At 41.5% G+C, this 18,417-nt stretch overlaps 1 protein-coding gene across 3 annotated transcripts in view; it reads right to left on the bottom strand.

Annotated features, from left to right (window-relative positions):
* The window catches only part of CDK17 (cyclin dependent kinase 17), a 95,880-nt gene extending 78,949 nt beyond the window's left edge, over nucleotides 1-16,931 (bottom strand). The window contains exon 1 of one of the 3 annotated variants that reach the window (XM_075428000.1): nucleotides 16,522-16,931. The gene's annotated coding sequence lies outside the window, so the exon portion shown is untranslated. The remainder of the gene's footprint in view (nucleotides 1-16,521) is intronic. The other 2 variants (XM_075428003.1, XM_075428001.1) reach the window with 2 other exon arrangements.
* Nucleotides 16,932-18,417: the final 1,486 nt, after the last annotated feature.

Here is an 18,417-nt window from a genome sequence, read left to right as displayed (position 1 = left end):
TTTTTCCCACATCCATCTTCCACACTTCTCATCACTCTAACCAGACCCCACAATAAAAATCTCTATCATCCCATTAAACAATATCCTATCTACAGGGCTAATAAAATTAAAATATATCTTTGAAAAAAAAAATCAATATATCATTAAATTTGTATGGTAAACATTGAAATCTGATTTACAAAAGAAAGAAAGGTTGGGACCAACACTTTTTAAGCCTATTCATGCTACGCATACTCTCTGCATGTTGCACAAATCTATTACAACAGTTACGTAAATCAGGTGTCCTGCTTTTTTCCATACTAGGTTAGTTCTTGCTTACCATTCAAACAGAACAGCATGAGAGACAAGTGAGAAAGCCAAGCAGAAGAGACTTTTAGCTGACTAGAAATTCCAATATAAAGAAAATTAGCCTTTTAAAGGCTCGTGTATCCCAGCAAGGTGATGTAAAACATCACAATAGAGTAGGTCAAACTAAACTCTTTTATTTGGTAGAAAGAACAGAGCTTTTGAGAGAAAAAGCAAACTGGAATCTAAAGACTATTAAACTAAGCTACTTACATGTGGCATCCCAATGCAGTTGGTATAAGCACAGGCCAAGTACACTTTTTAAGCCAGATCTGATTATTTCTGAATACCTGAAACATACTCCACATCATGCATCGTCTCTACAGTAATACAGGGCAAACTGGACATCAAAAAAAATAAGGGGAGGCAAAGATCAAAACAGATACTCCCTTTCATACTAGCCAGAAGCTTTGCTAAACTTTCCATTCTCAAATGTAGCAAAAATGTATCCAGTTTTAAGTACTATGCTGAACCCTTCATACTCAAACACTAAGTCTTCACAATAAAATAATGGCAGAAATAAGGATCAAAGTCTTTCTACTACTATCAAAACACTATCATCTATCTACTACTCAAACTTCTTCTCAAACTTCATTTCTACTGCAGTTCACATTTTGCAAACCACCAGCATAAAATCTTATTGAATGTATTTCCTTAAGACAGCACAATAAGCTCAAAAAGCAGCTTGTTATGTTATGACTTACAGAATTGACATCGTTTGTTTCACAATTTATTATGATACTTGAGAAACTGTTCGAAATGTTTTAATTATGTGTTATCCTTACTGACACTTAGTAAAACACGATGAGGATATCAGAGGTAAGCATAGAATAAATGTTTCTTATTAATTAGGCTTGGAATGAAGAGGTTTCATGTGATCACTTAATTTATGACCAGGGTCAAAGTATCCTCTGTGAGAATTACCTAATTTAGTCACCAAATCAACTGAAAGACCTAGCCATGTCCTTTCATTATGTAAACATGACACATATTTTGCAGACCATCTTGGAGGACAAACTGAAAATGTGCGATTTTTTGGAACATACATGCTTGATGAACAGCAGTTCAACACTTTAATGCTTAGGTCAACGAGCACATACAGCAGATAGCTTCACAGCAAATAACAGAGGTAAGAGAAAGAGATGACTAATCATGACCTCCTCTGAATGGCATTAAATTAAGCTACCACCCAGAGAGAAAAGCACCATGCATTTACCACCCTGTTTGCAGATCTATTGTGGGAATCCTCCTTTTGTAAAGTCTGCAGAGCAGGAAAGCTGTCCTGGAGCACCAGGCGATGGAAAGGACCATCTTTCTACTCCAGCCTCATGACCACCACGTTGCATGGAAAACACAGCATGGGGCCAAGGCTAAAGCAAGTGGAGTTAGTGTTATGCACGACCACTTCCAGTTCACTTTCTCAAAAGCCTGCCTTTATTTTCGACCTTATGTACAGTGCAACAGCAGAAGAAAAGAATTTACTCAAGCTGGTTCAGCCTCAGAACAGTCTGGTACTGAACACACAGGAATCTATCCAGACTTTATATATAAAGATATTTACCAGTGCCACCAGAGCTGGCTTACAACCAGTTTTTCCACTGGATCTGTAGAGCAGGAGGGGATAATTCCAGGCACAAATCCTCAGTTCAAGAACCCTTTTTAGAGTATCAAAGCAAAATTTTTCATTGTGCCTCGCATTACAACTCAATGAATGAAAAACAAATGTCAGAAAAACACACAGATTTACTAGCATTTATATGGACAGGTAGAGTTAACTAAGGAAACATCTTACCACAAAAGGATCCCATCCATATTGACATATAATCTAGTCAGTAATGACTTTTGGAGGTGACAGTAAATACATATTCACTTCAAAGCTTTTTTATTCTTAAACTGCAACTTCTTTTGATCCTTAAAACAGATATGGCACAAAAAGGCAAAATATTCACCCTACAAAAGAATGTTCATTCCCCCGTAGCTCACAATATTCTCAACCTAATCTCTTCCCGAAAGACAGAAACCTTTATCTTGGTACCAACATTACGTTTTTCTATAGTGTATGTCTCGTGACTAGGAAGACCAAATGACCAAGTCAGTGAGAATACAGACAAGAATGAGAACAAGGGAATTTATCAAATATTGCTCTTACAAAGAAGAGGATTCATGCAGCAATTTAAGATGCTCTTCTGAGCTCTGAGGTAGCAAGCTGATTTCATCATTAAAGAATGCATCTGCTAGAGACACCAGAAGGGGAGCAATGGTGGCCACGTCACTCTCCCTGGCACAGCCAGGCTACGAAGAGCCCGGTCCCCGCCATACCCTGACCCTTGTCAGCCTTACACTCCCTGGGACGGGAATGCCACTCCCAGCTACCTGTACTCCTAGAGAGGCACAACCTTTTGTAAAAAAGCCTCAAACTTTGTTTTTAATTCAAATTATTTATGGTGATCTGGCTGTATAATTAAAAACACCTTGAAGTTATTTTCATTAAACGATCCTAAATCACAGTGCCTCATTTTGATAAACAGTGCATCACATGCTACAGATCAGATTAATTTTAGCATTTTGTACACCATTTCATATAAAGTTGATTTCCCCCTTTAAAATAAACAACTATGAATAATTACAAAGAGCTGTTAAAAAGCAACTTTCTCTTTTAACCCTACTAAATGACTACTGCTGTTTTGAGACAGGATGTCTAAATTTGAAAGACAGTTTCACTATCAGAAAAGAACAGTATTTTTAATTGATTTAGTGTTTGTATTAAGCTTCTACTTCAGCATGACAAAGGCCTGAGTATTCTTTATTCGCACAGTGGATTATTTCAAAAAGTGGTCCATGTACAGCCCATGCAGTCAAGAATGTAAACACGTAGCTATTGCTGATGACAGCATTTAGGTCTTAAGAGAATTCATTTACTCTCTGAAGTGCTGCTAGACAATTCTGTGTAATGAGCAGTGAAAATACTGAATAAAGTATTTATGATTTACAGAGTATAAATCATATTCTGATATGCCAGACATGCATTTATAACATGCCTAATGTACATTAACTAATCATGAAGTGCGCAACACAGGCAACTGCAGAAATTGCTTACAGAACATGCTCTTGCATGTGTGAATAAAATGTGGTTGCATTTCTTTACATCTCATTTGCTATACACAAATTTCACCCAGCCAGAAAATTGCGATTTTCATTTCCTCCTCTCAATATATGAATGTTTCACTAAAGAAAGATCTGAAACTTTCACTGCATCTTTCAAGTAAAAACGGTTCCAAATACATTGTAAGCAGGATTTTCAATAGTCCAAAAGACAAACTAAATCTAAAAATAGGTCACGCTTATTAACGTTACTTCCAGATCTCTTAAACAAAATATACAAAGGCCTACGCTACAGAAAGCCTCCTAATGCTTATTACAATCCTAAATACCTTCCATTTTCTACAAGGTCCTAAAGTCCTTCTACCCATCAGCTGCCTCTCTATTTTCTGTGAATTGAAGTAACATTTAATATAGATTATGTTTTCTCTTTTTTATTTGAATTTAGAGTTAGATTGCATACCACTTCTAAAACAAAACCCAACATTTAAAAGAACTTCAATATAACAGATAGGCTGTCTTCTAAGTCCTGTTTCCGAACATCACAGAATTACGTCATTCTACAGGGCCATCCTCTATTGTTTTCAAACATAGCTTTCGCATTCTAGGAAATTATGTAAGGTGGAAGAAATACAAATAATCAATTTTAAACTTAAATACATAATTTTCAGAGGAAGACTCCATCCTTAATCAATACTATTAAAAGTATACACACCAGCAGAGCTCCAAACAGCATCTATGAAAAAAATTAAAGCCCATGTTATACATTGTGTCATACCGTAGAAAAATGGATAGCCCTAAGTATTGTACTATTGTATACTGAAACATCAGTATCCATTCAAAATGAATCAAAATAAATCAAACAAAGAAATAAGCCAAAACTTCAGAGATCAGAAGCTACAAGTTTCAATCTTTATTACAGCAACTCAAATTCTTACAGCTAATCTCATGGAACTACTTGAGTAAACAAATATCTGCACGACATATGTACGAAAGAGAAAAGAGCAAGGAAAACCTAGGCTGAGAATAAGATCCTATGCCTAACTTTGCCACTCAGTGGTCTTGGATACTTGAAGTAACACCAAAAACATCAGCTTTGCCATCTGATGAGCAAGGCAGATAAAAATTATTCTAAGGGCTCCTAAAAAAAACAAATTTATATATATATATATATATATATATATCTCTAAAATTCAATTTAAAAAAAGCCTAAAATTCAAATTCAGTATTAATCACTTCTGGAAGCATCTAAATTACTAAAAAAGACAAGGACAAAAATCAGATAAGCTGCAAATATTCAAGCTTATAAAAATGTTCAACAACATAGCATGCCTCTTGTGATGTTCCCTACCGACATTTTTTAGGAAACACAGCACTTCCCAAAACACTGATGGACAAAAAAGATAACAAAACTACACTGGAAATGAAGGAGAAAAGCTGCTTTTTGCCTGTAGAAGTGTAAACGTTATTAATGGAATTCCCGGTATCTTTCATACACTTAAAACTTCAAGGCATCTAAAAAAAAACCCCAAAAAACAAACGTAGTAAAAAGGTAGTACAAGGCATTTCATAGCATGATTCTGAGACCAGCACTCCACTCACGGGTACAGAGGAGCAGCAAACTGTGTTCCATAGAAAGACTGGTCAATAAAAAATTGTGTCGGAACTATGGATAAGATTAAACTACTATCACTACAAGACAACACATAAGGACACCCAAAACATTTCTTAGCTTCAATACAATCTCCTCTGTCATGAAACTTTTGATGCTGCAGAGTGTGTGTTTGAGAGCAATGAACAGCACCATCCAGTAATCACCTCTAGCATTTTCTACATTATTTAATGTACAGCATTTCATGACTGGAATTAAAAAAAAAAAAGGATACCTGGATACATCCCTATGGCCCACTACAGTTCAAAACGTTTAATTATCCTTAGAACACATAATCCGCATGTATATTGAATAATATTGTACACAGCATCTCTCAAAACCTGCAGTACAGGGATCTAAGAGCAGATTTACATACACAGTGTTTCACTACATAAACACAGATGTCTGACTTTATAGATCAAAATATTGTTGACAGCACAGACAGCAAAGCCCTAAGACAACCCCCAGGCCTTCCTCTGGCTTAAAAACGAAAGAAAAACAAAAAACCCATCAGATTCCCAATATTTCACAAGAACAGACTCCAGTAATACCCGATTCCGGATGTAGTGTGGCAGAATACCATGCCCTACCTGTAAAGCTCTCCTTTGGTCCTAGCTACATGCTCCTTCCCTCACTTCTGGCACCCAAATTTGCCCCTTTGGCTAACAACAAAACCACTGCTAACTCTATGTTTGGTTCAAAAACACAGCAAAGCTACTCATCCAAGGAGAACAAACACACATTACTATTAAAAACAAAAGTTCGCCTCTATGCTGTAAGGCAGGGTGCAGGTCTTCTGTATTTCAGGCTGCTTAATCAAAAAGCTTCCTAGCCGTTATCACAAGGAGCCATGACAACTCAATCTAACTGTAATAATATTACTACCAAGGAGAAAAAGCAAGGCTCGTGCACACTGTGGAAGGAGCTTTGTCAAGAGTTAACCAAGATGAAAGGACCACTGTAAACATATGCGACAGAGATAAATATGTTTAAACTAGAAGATAACACAAATAACGTGGCAACTACCACAAATAACTTTGAAAGGATATTAACCCACATAATTTTCTTTATCCCTTTTAAACCTCTGAATACAAGGGAAAAAAATTCTATTACGTCGCTAGAATCCACTAGCAGTTAAATATATTACCTGTGGGGTGTGGCTCTTCTCATAAAAGTGACTATACGGAAAAGGAATTTTCTCTGTCAACAATTTTGCTTCCTGTGCTTTATCAGAGGTTTGAGGTTTTTTTCCTCCTCGAGTGACAAAGAGCTTTTTTTCTTTTTTGATAGTCTACTCCTGGAAGCTCTGTATACCCAATAAAGTTAAGAGAGAATATTCGCTGTAGGAAATAGTCAACAGGACTGCTTCCCAAGTCTGTGTCTCAGGCCTGTCTGGAAGCAGTGAGGTTACATATGCGCTCTGCCTGACGTACGGACAGACAAGGCACCAGTGCAATTAACTATCTAGACTGAGACGTATGGCATTAATGTAGGTTAAATAGTCCAGGACAGATTCATTTACACTGGTATAAAAGGACTGAGAGGATGATACTACCAAGTCATAGAAAAGGGAAAGCTACCCTACTGTGTTAGCATAAAGCTGGCTCATCAGTTTTTTACAGATACACCATCTTCGCTTCTCCTCCAGTTGTTTCTTAGAAATGTTTACCAGAATCTATACCAGTAGGTTTTCAGACACTGTCAGAGTACTACTTCTGTTCACACATCTCTGCAGCTGACACCGTTAAGGCTGATTTTCAAAACACCCTCAGCACTCGCACCCTGAATATTAGTATCTTAAACAAGTCTCAAGTTAAGCAATGAAAAATCGACATAATCCATCCCTGCACACTACTTTAGTGATGCACTACTTTCCATAAAAACGGCCAGTGTCACTACACAAAACCTGTTGCAGTTATATCCTAAACTAACATCTTCAACAGGTTATCTAAACTAGCATAAAACTTGGCAAATAATGTCAACCAACCCAAGCAAGTAATTCTCCATACACAAGTAAAACACGGACTTTTTATCCTATCTTCTAAGCAAAACCAAAAAACAAACTCTGATACAATTTCAGTTACCAAGAGCAGATATGAAAATCCAATCACGTAAAGATGTAAATTTACAACAAACTTCATGCCGTGTAATGTAAAAAAGTCAATAATAAACATCAACTGTAGGTGTAGCATATGCTCAAACCTTCACTAGGCTTATTTTATCATGGAGCATATATATTCTAAGAACCAGGTTCTCATAACACAAAAACACAGGTAATTTTTATTTGTCCTTGCTTCTGAAACTGCCACGAGACACAAAATAAAAACATCATTCAACAACCTATTTCAATATTAAAATAAACTATCACTACTACTCACATGACTGAAATTTTAATTCATGCTAAACAGCTGCAAGTGGAAGGGAGGAATAAAGAAAACTCTGCACATTTTCTTGCTTACATAATACAGACCCAATCACATAAACTGCGGGGTGGGGGGGGTTCCCACTGTTCATCTTTAGGGACCTAAGGCACTTAGGAGAAAGTTTCATACCGGTTCTGGGGTCAAGTAACAGTTTCTCACAACCGGTAAGAAAATGCTTGGCTCCCTCCCTCAGCCACCCTCTCTTCCTTCTTCACTGTCAACCATGCAATTCCTGCCCTTTCCCTTCCCCCCAGTACTTTCCAGATAGCAGTGGAAACCGATTCAGTTTACTGATGCAGCAAAAATTATTCTGAAGCAAGCTCTTAATTCAGCTCAAACTGTAATGTTGTAATACAAAAACAATGACTGTGATGGGCTCCCTGCAAGGTAAGTGTGGAAAGAGAGGCAGCTCTGTATTAATGTCCTTGGATTATTCTCTGAACCTGTTTCTCTCTACTGATTAGAGATGAGCATCTTAAAAAAAAAAAAAGCAAAACCCAAATCAGTCAACCTGGCACAATTCGTATTTCAGACACAAATAACTTCTTTGTTGAAAAAAAATCCAGGTTTTACCTACCCACTCCTAGAAAAAGATGATTAAAAAGAATGTAGGTATTTTGTTAAGATGCCGCTACAAGTGCAAATCCTCACTAGCAATCCAGTCATCCCCAAAATAATTTTTAACAATGACAAACAACTTAGGACTTAAATCCTTCAACTAATGCCTACTTCTTCCACTACCAGAAATATTCAAAAATACCAGGAAACCACAACTCCTATTATGTAAGACCACCAAAAGAAAAAAAAAAGTCCATTTTAAAGGAAGCAGGTTCAGAACACTGTTAACAACACTCAACACTTTGGATTTTATACACAAAATATAACCAAACACATTTTAAAATGCAGTAACCAAGCTTACTACCAAAGTGTATCAACTCCATACCTTCAGAACACATAATCTACTTGGTATTGTTCCTGAAATAGTGAAGTTGTATAACTCCAGAAGAAAAGCATACACCTACTGAGCAAACTAATTACTATACACCACCATGTTGTTTCTCCTGTGCTGTCCAGAAAGAGAAGGAGTGTGCTTAATAACAAGAGGCCTTCTTCTGTGTAAGCATATTTTAAAGGTATTTTTTTGGCTTATGGATCAAGCATTTTGCTTTTGAGAATTATATTGAGATGAATCAGAAACAAGGTACAATAAAACATTTAGGTTAACTGCATTCCCTGACAAACAACCTAGAATTATAAGCAGAAGGTTTAAAAATACTGTGACTTGTGCAAATGGGAACACTGTAAGCTGTTTATCTTGTTTAATCCTGAAGGTAAGTAGCATAAGCTTCAAAATATTTTGCTGCTTTGCCATAGCTTACTGAAACATATTGAGAAAGGTAATGAAATATTAGGTAGAATCTTAAACTTCTGGAATTACCTCTGAAATTCCTTTATCTGAGCATTGTACATGACATCATTCTCTAGAACACTGGGTGTAAATTTCAGCGATTTACATCCAAACTGTAGCTTCAATAAAGCCAAAGATCTCATCTTGTCTCTCCTGAGGTGACCACCTCTTCAGAAAAAACAAGGACCCTGCACAACTCCCCTACTGGACCCCTTTAACATATGACCACTACAGTTATTAACTGATTTTTTTTTAATTGTTGTCTACTAAAAAAAAAAATAAACTCCCACCATAGCTCAATTTCAGCTTATTTAGTTCAGTTTTAAAATATTATTTTCAAGGAAAAAAATATTTTCAGCTTCCTTAGATTTCTTTCCTCCAACACTAACAATTTCCACCCCAAAAATACTATTTTCGTAACTCCCACCTCAAAGATGTACTCATATTTAAAATTAAGAATATATTTAATAAGATTTATCAGTAATTATTTCCCCACTGTCCCTTCTTGTTCAGTACCAAAATAAGTTTCCGAGCTGCTGTTTTGCACATCATTATTAAAAGACTTCAATTCAGCACATATGTCTGTTATATTTAGCAGCTGAGGACCTCCTTTCCTCTCTGTACGACAGGAAGTTTCCCCTCCCATCTGCTCAGGATATTTTAAAAAAATAAATAAATACAAACTGTTGTTTTTCCACTGATTCTGTAGAAAGTGACTATTATTTACGTGTAAAAACAAAAGTGAAGTTGAACCCAAATACCTGTTTTAACCCTCATCAGTTCCTTGACATAGTCCAACGGTCACAAAAGCTGGTACAAAGGCAGGAGCATGGGGATGAGAGCAGCAGCCAGCAAAGGGGAAAGCAACCACAGCTTTAAGCAACAGTCCCAAAGTTACGTCAGTTTAAACTGTTTGTGGAGCAACAAAGTTATTCACAGGCAGCACCAGCCCAAGCTTAGTCTCCCACAGGAAGATTAAAGTTTTATATTTAGTTTTAGAGCAAGCATAAATAAGGCAAATTATGAAATAGTTTCACATTTTACAAGCAGACACTTAAACAATTTAGCAAGACATTTATGACAGAGCTTTAAGACTGAATAGTACTTAAGAAGGAAACAAGCCTCTTGCACATGTAAATACTCTACTGCTGCTTATGACAACCAGATCTTGACGAAGAGAGAAAGAGGAGAAGAAGCTGCTCTGGCAATAAACTAAGGTCAGACTAAAAAAATGGCTTTTCATTTCCCCCAGTTAAACATACATATGACCACAACTTTCTTTGGCCTACACAGAATGTTTATGAATTCTACATTTAGAAATTCAACTTTGCTTCAAGATACACAGAAAACTGGTGGAAATATAATAAAATGTAATCTATTACTTCATAACTGATTCATCTCCTATTGTATAATATTATGTTATTAATATCTTTTAAAACTGAATGCAGATCAAAACATAATCTGTTCTGTATCATACGTGAAAACCTATTCTAAAGCTTTACATAATAAATTCCCAAACGAAGCTAATATTAATAGCTGCTTATAATTTCATTGAGTTACAAAATTTCACTTATGTATTTAATAAGTTAATATACTGCATTCAGTCTTTTAAAGCCTGATATAAAACACCACATCAAGTAAACAATCCAGAAACTGCCATTTTTCCAAGCATCCACCCTGCGCTAATGACCCATTTTGCAGTCTCTATTGTCTTCCCAATTTTCTGTGAGCTACAAAAACAACCAGCAATTTTCACTGGCTTTCACTTCATTAGTGGCAATGCCCAAGAGCAGGCACTGAGCAGGTTTCCCACTGCTCCTTCACGATCGTGCTTCGACGATGAGGAGCCCTCATCACATGCAGTTACGTAATGGCAACTATTTATAGTTAATGACTTGATTCGCATTACCCGCCAGGTTTTAAATCATTTCATATGCAGACACTTGATCTCATCATTTTAGTTCCTTAAATAAAATGTCACATAACAAACGAGTAAAAGGTTTCAGAGAAGCCTGTCTGCAACATCAACGTTGTTATACCATACAGTTTTCCATCTTATCAAGAGAACAAGAAGTTAATTTCACAAGATCAGTCTTCTATAAATATATGCTGAACAACAGTTATTCCCTCTAAACTCATGTTCAAGCAATATCCATTACTATGCATAACTTCTAAAACCACTGAAAGAAGCCTTAAGTTGTGCTAAAATTACGCAACTTCCCAATGTTCTGAGATACACTGAAAAACGTGATCAGCACTAACGCTCCAGAAAGCGCCCTATCAACTTCTACAATTCTTGCCACACAACTTCAGAGGCTGCTGCTTAACACCCTCAGGTTCTCCTAGCAAGCGTTTCAGAGCATCACATATGACTATCACCTGGTTTTACTTCCGTATATAGCAGTATTTAATGACCATCAACCTCTTCTGAAAATCATTAAATCCTAACATTTGCTTTAGCATTTGTAACAGGCTAATGGCTTTGTACAAATTTGTTTTCCTCCTAAAACAGACTCTGCCTTATTGTCATAGTCTGTGACAGCATGGGTTTTCCTCATCACTGTCTTTGGCTTCCCTTATCAATCATATTCACTTAATTCAACTTCTTCACATTTCTGTAAACTGGCTTCTTTAGTCCTACAGGCCACTGTAACTTTTTAACTCAGTTTTCTCCCAATTACAGGACAATGGGTTTGCTGATAAATAATGTTCTTTGATAATTCTTGGTAATCCCTGTTTCCCAAAGATCTTTACCTCAGTGAACACTAAACAGCACCCATTACTGTAAACCTCATTAGATGCTACCTTTAACGATTGCTGTATAAAATATCTTGCACGTACCTGAACAAAATGCAAACAAATCATGATACTTCCATATGAGTAAGGTAAGAGTATGAAGTCGGAAATACTTGGAAAGAGACATTTCTAAAAGAAGACTCTGCAGGTTATGGCAGTTCACTATGATACAAGCGTATCAGTACAGCTACATGCCTGCAAAACGCCCTAGTCCACTGAGCACAGAAAGTCGTGATCCTGCCAACTTAAACACAAACCGAAAGCATGCAAGCATCCTTAGTGAAGCTGACCAAGTGCAGATGTTAAAAATCAGAGACTATCATGCAACTCTACCAAGCCTTGAAAACAGAAGCAGTCAGAGAAAGGAGTACAATTATGAGGTAGAATTATAATTAAATGAAATATGATTAGAGGGCACAGAGTAACATTCACTTACGCAAGATACCTAGCGAGTCCAACCTAAAATATAAAGACAGGCATGAACTGTAGCTAGGAGTGCAAATGAAAGACATACAGTTTCTTTGTTCTGGTATAATAACACAGTCTCGTTCATCATTATATACGCACAACTCATTGTTCCTGAGCAGAGAAATTAAAAAATAAGGGAAAAAAAGCCATCATCAAAACCTAGGATAAAACTGTTCTCCAGCTTACCGTATTTTCCAGGTATTACAGAAGTAAGCAAGCAGAAAACTGTCCTGAAATTCACAGAAGCCTTTGAGCATTTATTTTAAAATGTTACATAGTTGCTATTTTCCTTTTCCTTAAAATCACTATGTCTAATTCTGCCCTACCACATGAAAAATGAAAATGTGATTTGACAGTTATTCCTGCTGCTGCATTTTTAACGATGCTACTCACACATTTCTTTTTTCTCTCCTTACAACCTTTGTGCTTGTACACAGCACCCTGTGATAATCTGATGCTCCCTACTGAAAGAAATTTCTAATCCTTTAAAAACAGGTGCTAGACCACAAAAGCCAAAATATGCCAGGAAAACACAGAGTTATGATGATTTCCAGTATCAGTGAGTCTATGGTATTTTATAATACTGTCAGAAATAGAGTATAACGATCTCCAAGAGGTGGCAAAAGCCTGATTATCTGAGGACTGATGTATCAAAAGCTGGTCTGATGTAAATTACCTGATCTATGCATTAATGTTATTGATTTCCATATAACTGGATCACAGAACTGGAGAACTCCTCCTCCCCCGCCCCTCCCCCCCCCTTGTGCTCCAAGTCAGCAAACTAGCTCAAATTCAAGTTTTGTTTATTCCTTGTGACTATCGACATCCGTGGCTCAATGCTTGAGGTTTAAGCTGCTGCTTGCAGATGTGAACCCCAGAGTTGACATCACCACTAAAAGCAGTTCAGGAAACCAACAACTCTGGAAGAACTGCCATCCATCAGGTTAGTTAAGAATTCGCATGTATGGATTTGTGTTGGATACAGAATTGTACCTACTCATTAAGTCAAAAAAGCACTAACTTCAGAGAAAGCTGTCAAAAGTAACTCACAACTCTTCATAAAACACATAGGAAAAAAAAAGCATCCCACGCCATTAGCTGGCATTTCTGGGAATCCAGTATTTCTAGACAAAGCAGTATCTGTTCTTCCCCGCTTAATGGGGAAAAACGTTACTAGGCCACAAAACGTATACACAGCAGAGCAGAAAACATTTGCTAAGTTTATTTAAAAAACCCCTGATCTTAAGACTTCATACTGTCTAGTGATCAAAATATTTAAATATAAAATGCTTTTATCTCTAACATCCAGGTAATATATGATCTACATCAGCACATGAACAGGCACAAAAAAACCCTGCAGTTCTTACACTGAGAAGGAAAAAGTCATTGACACAAGTACGTGCATTGCAAAAAAGACAATGATCACTAGCGGTACACTGGCTTAGTTTGTTCTTTAGATGTGAAGCATAACCGTCAAGCAAACATTTGGCATTTTAAAAGCATTTTACAAGGTAAAGTTGTGGAGCAGTGTTTTATACCAAATTCTGAGGTGCCACTGATTACAGTGGTGTCCAGCTGCCTCAGCAGACACATATTCAGAGCTTGCTGTAAAAATAAAAAAGCATTAAAAAGCATGCAGCTAAGAACCTAAAATACTCATAACATTAGAACTATAAGCAACATCTAGTGAGTTTACGGTAGAAAAGCTTTATTATTATTGAGTTTGATTTTTAGCCTTCATGTTGTCCATTTTCACATCGCACCAAGTTACGCATTCATTAAGGACACAACTAGTATATATGCCTTTTTAAAAACCAGCTGATTAGATTTCTTGTCCAACACATAAAAGCTGAAAAGTACATGAAATATCAAGGGCTTCTATTAAATGTGAAAAGAAGGTAAAGAGCAGATTCCCGGAAAGGTTTTAATGCAGACTGTTTGTTAAATCAGTCCCCAACAAAGCCTTTCCTGATCGCACTTTTTAGGTTGGTCTACTCGAATATACTGTATTGAACAAAACTTATTAAGAGTAGTGAAACCTTCTTTTTGTTTCTTCTGGCAGCAGGTAGTCATTTAAGAAAATAGAAGAGTTTACATGTTAGTAAGCCATTCAAAAAATTCTGCATAGTTTTCCTGTAAGAGCTTCACATCGTAACAATAACACAGGCACACAGGACATCTTCATTTCCATGTCAGAAGCTGTATCATATTTTCACTCTGTAGTGGTAGGCAGAAATTGAAGCCAGAGCCATTCAGGGGGAAAACACAGCCCTGTTCTGGTTTTCAGCTATTCTCAATCTAATTATATTTGCAATTCTAAATCAAGTATTTTACTACATGTTAGTGGCATTTTACATATTAAAATGATCAATTAATGCACTGCATCCTTAGCCAAGCTTAAAATAAATGAGTCTCCACTTTCAAACTGTAATTTGCTTCAGACAACACAGGCTCCAATTTGCAAACTCTTCGGAATGGATGTAGGCAGACCCCACCTACTGATTTGTGTAGAGCTCCATCCCAGGTAAACACCGGCTGCACCACACAGTATGCAAACACAAGGTATGAACTTCACTGCGTTATCCTTACTAAAGATTTTTGTAAGCCAGGCTTATTATTGTCAAAGCAGTATTTAAATAACGCCATCAGAAAAGACACTTTCATCTTTCAAAATTAAGTGGCCCTTTTAATGCCAAGTTAACATTATAATGGTTTCTCTATGTTGGAGAAGTAAATTCAGTTTGTTCTTTCAAGTATACATAATTTTTAAGGAAATTTTTCAGTGTGCATTTCAAACATACGATTTCATGTTTTCATATCTGTTACTTTGTGTTAATTATTCAAAACAAGTCTTTCTCACATCACTTATTAAAGTGCAGATATAAATAACAAGACCTGTGTATGAGGATACAGAATTCCTAGAACAAAGTAATATGGCAATTTATTTAACATCTTCAGCACATAAAATACCAGACTGCCTACTTCACTTTTACCCAGTTCTAATACGAAAACAAACCTGAATTTGGTACTAAGTCTAATTCCATAAATGTTTTCTTCTGCCCCACATCTTCTGAGTATTTAACCTTTGGTCACCTGCTTCCTGCTCAATTAATACAATTAAAAGGGGGGGGGAATGTCAAGCCAGGCTTCCTCTCCTCATAGCTATGCCATGATAGCTGCAAGAAAAATTCCTATTGATCTTCTGTTAAATTACAAAAAGAGAAAAACACATATATACACCGAAATTAAAAAAACACAAGGAAACAGATGGTTTCTGAATTATTTAGTTTGGATTATGATACACCTCAACCCTGTTTCCCTCAGAACACCCGTAACACTGCTACCCGCCGTTAGCCAGGTGCCAAAGACAGCGAGGAGTTGAACACCACTCCAGCCAGCCACCGAAATTGTTGCAGAAGACGGAGACAAAGGGGATCAAGGTCAGCACCCTAACGCAGCAGCTACTCCGCTCCTCTCAACACGGTCCTGGAACCGGCGGGCGCAGTAAATTTCCATGAAACATCAAACACACCTAACGGCACCCAATTTCCCCCGTCCTTGCGAGAGAAGAACCATCTTGCCCTCACCGGCCCTAAGCCATTACACATCCGAGAGAGGAAGGGGAGGGAGGAGTTCGCAGAAGTTCAGGGTCAGCAAACGCTCCCGTGTGCTGTCACCTACGAACTCCAGGCTCCGGGCACAAAAACCCCTACGCCAGGCGCAGCAAGCCCAGATATTCTGGGTGTGCGGGGGGGGGGAGACCTGCAATAGGAGCGAATGTGTCATAGGCGCGGAGGCTGCGAGGAGAAGGGCTGTCAGGCGACAGCAGCCTCGGCTGCAGCGGCGGGGGCGGCGGGGAGAGGGCGGCTGGGAACACGGGATCGCCACAGAACCCCGCGGTGCCCACGGGCTGCAAGCCCCGGCTCCCCCCTCAGGCCCGGCTTCCCTCGGCTCCCGCCGCAGCCGGGGCTCAGCCCCGCCGAGCCGCTCCCAGCCGCCAACGGGCAGCGGAAATCCCCCGCAGCCCTCCCCGGCCCGGCCCGGCCCTGCCCGGAGGCGCGGAGCGGCCCTGCCGGCGTCGGCCCCCGCCGCGGCGGGCTCCCCGAGCAGCCCCTCGGCCCTCTCCCGGGACACCCCCCCCGCCCCACCCCGGCTCCCACCACCGTCCCCCTTCCCCCAGGGCCGCGTCTTCGCCTCCCCCCCCCCCCCCCCCGCGACGTCCCACGCACACGCAGGCCGAGGGCCCGCTGCGGCCCCCGCGGGCCGGGCCCCAACCCGGCGAGCCGGACCCGCACCCCGGGACCGGGAGACAATGAGCAGTCGCAACTCACCAGCAGCGCCGGAGCTCCGCGGGACCGGGGCGGTTCCTCTCCCCCTTTGCCTTCCCCTCCTCCTCCGCCCAGGAGCGGTGTCCGGCCGCCGGGAGACGAGCCCCCCCTCCCCTCGCTGCCCCGAGAGCCTCCGCCGGGCCGCCGGCCGCGCTCCCTCCCCGAGGAAAGTCACTTTATTCCCCGCTCCAACATGGCTGCTCCCCCCGCCGCTGCCGCAGCCTTCGCCTTGCCGCGGCTCCCCGCCGCTGGAAAGCGGCCGCAGGCCGTGCTCGGGAGCCGGCCGCCGGCGGTACCGAGAGCGGCCCGAGCGGCCTCGCGTCAGCCGAGCCGGGCCGCGGGGGCTGCGCGGGGAAGGGGCGAGCAGAGCCGGGCTGCGCGTCCCCGCTGCGGGCTGCCGCCTCCGCCCGCTTGCAGCGCGGAGCCTGGCGATGAGACGGCCCCGCCGGCAGCCGGGGGCGCAGGAGGGGCCGCGGGGGAGGCCCGGGCGCCGGCGACACCTAGCGGCCGCGGCGGGCCAGACGCCGGCTGAGCCGGTGGCCGCACGGGGAGCGGGGCGGCGGGGGGGGCTGAGGGCGGAGCGCGGGAATGCCCCGGGCGGCGGAGGGGGGGCTCCCGCCGCAGCCCTGCCCCAGGCCGCCTTCTCTCCCGGCAGGGGGAAGCCAGCCCGGCCGAGCCGAGCCGAGCCGAGCCGGGCCGAGCCGAGCCGAGCCGAGCCGAGGGGGGCGCTGCGGCCGGGGCCTCAGCGGTCCTGCGCGGCCGCCGCCGCCGCCTCCTCCCGCGGGAGGGAGCATATCTCGCCGGCGGAGGCGGCCGAGGCCCGGGAGGCCGCCCCGACACCTTGCCGGCAGTGCGGGGGGCTCTCCCCGAGCGCCCCCGGGGCGGGCAGCGTGGGAAGGGGCGTTTGGCCGCCTCGTGTTTCCCGACTCCTGGCAGCGTCTCCTCTTGGGTTTGCGGGGGGATTTAGCTCGTCTCTGAGGTAGCAGGCGCATTCCCCCCACCCCCTCCGGCCAAGAAGTCGGTAACTGAAGTTATGGGAAGCCGTGTGCCTTTTTAGATCGATTTCTAACTCAGTAGCTACAAAAACATCCTTTCCACTTTTATTCCTGCGGTATTTTCTTTCCTTTGTCTGCTGCGTTGGTGGTCCCTGTGCCATACCTGTTGTCTTCCTTGCAATGGCTCTGCCCGCGCCAGCCGCGCTTCCTGCTCGTGCTTACCAACCTTCCTCCCCTCAGAGCGAGCCAGCTTGCATCGCCTCGCTCCTCGGTCCTTTCCACCCCTCAGTCTCCAGGGCTTTGTGTGTTACTGAACAAGACCTAAAAGGCTACGAACGGGTCTCGTGAGCCAGTTACTCTGCACTATCTGTTGTTTTCGTATTTCCACCACACAAAGAACACAATATAACAAGAAGGTCAAATCTTAAGTGATTTTAGCATCATGGGTTTGAACTTCAAGTACCAGGTCATAGGTACGCTCAGGGCAGAATTTGGCAAATTGTTGGGTTTTTTTTCCTTTTGGACAGGTGTTGATCCCCACTGTCTGCCTGCTCGCCCTCTCTTACTTTTCTCCAGGTGGGTCTCCCGCTGTCATGCAGACCACGGTTACGCACTGAATACGCCAGGCCACGTCACGGGCTCCTGAAGAGGAACTAACTCACAGGTCTTTCGAGTCTTCACCACGCTCCTGCGTATGCCGAGGGAGGCCAAAGCTCCATCGCTCCGCCGGCAGGCCTGCGCTGTGCTGATGCCCGGGTGGAGAACAGAGGGTATTTTAATTTGCAGCAGAGGCAGCAAGCTCCTGCTCTTGAGGAACTCCATGTGCAGCCTATTCTAGCCAGTCCTTCTCTACCGCAGGGACAAGTGGGAGCTGCCTTCGCAGGAGCAGTGCCAGCTGAAAATT

This window comes from Opisthocomus hoazin, chromosome 8 (assembly GCF_030867145.1).
Source record: "Opisthocomus hoazin isolate bOpiHoa1 chromosome 8, bOpiHoa1.hap1, whole genome shotgun sequence".
NCBI lineage: Eukaryota > Metazoa > Chordata > Aves > Opisthocomiformes > Opisthocomidae > Opisthocomus > Opisthocomus hoazin.
This window is presented reverse-complemented; position numbering and strand designations above follow the sequence as displayed.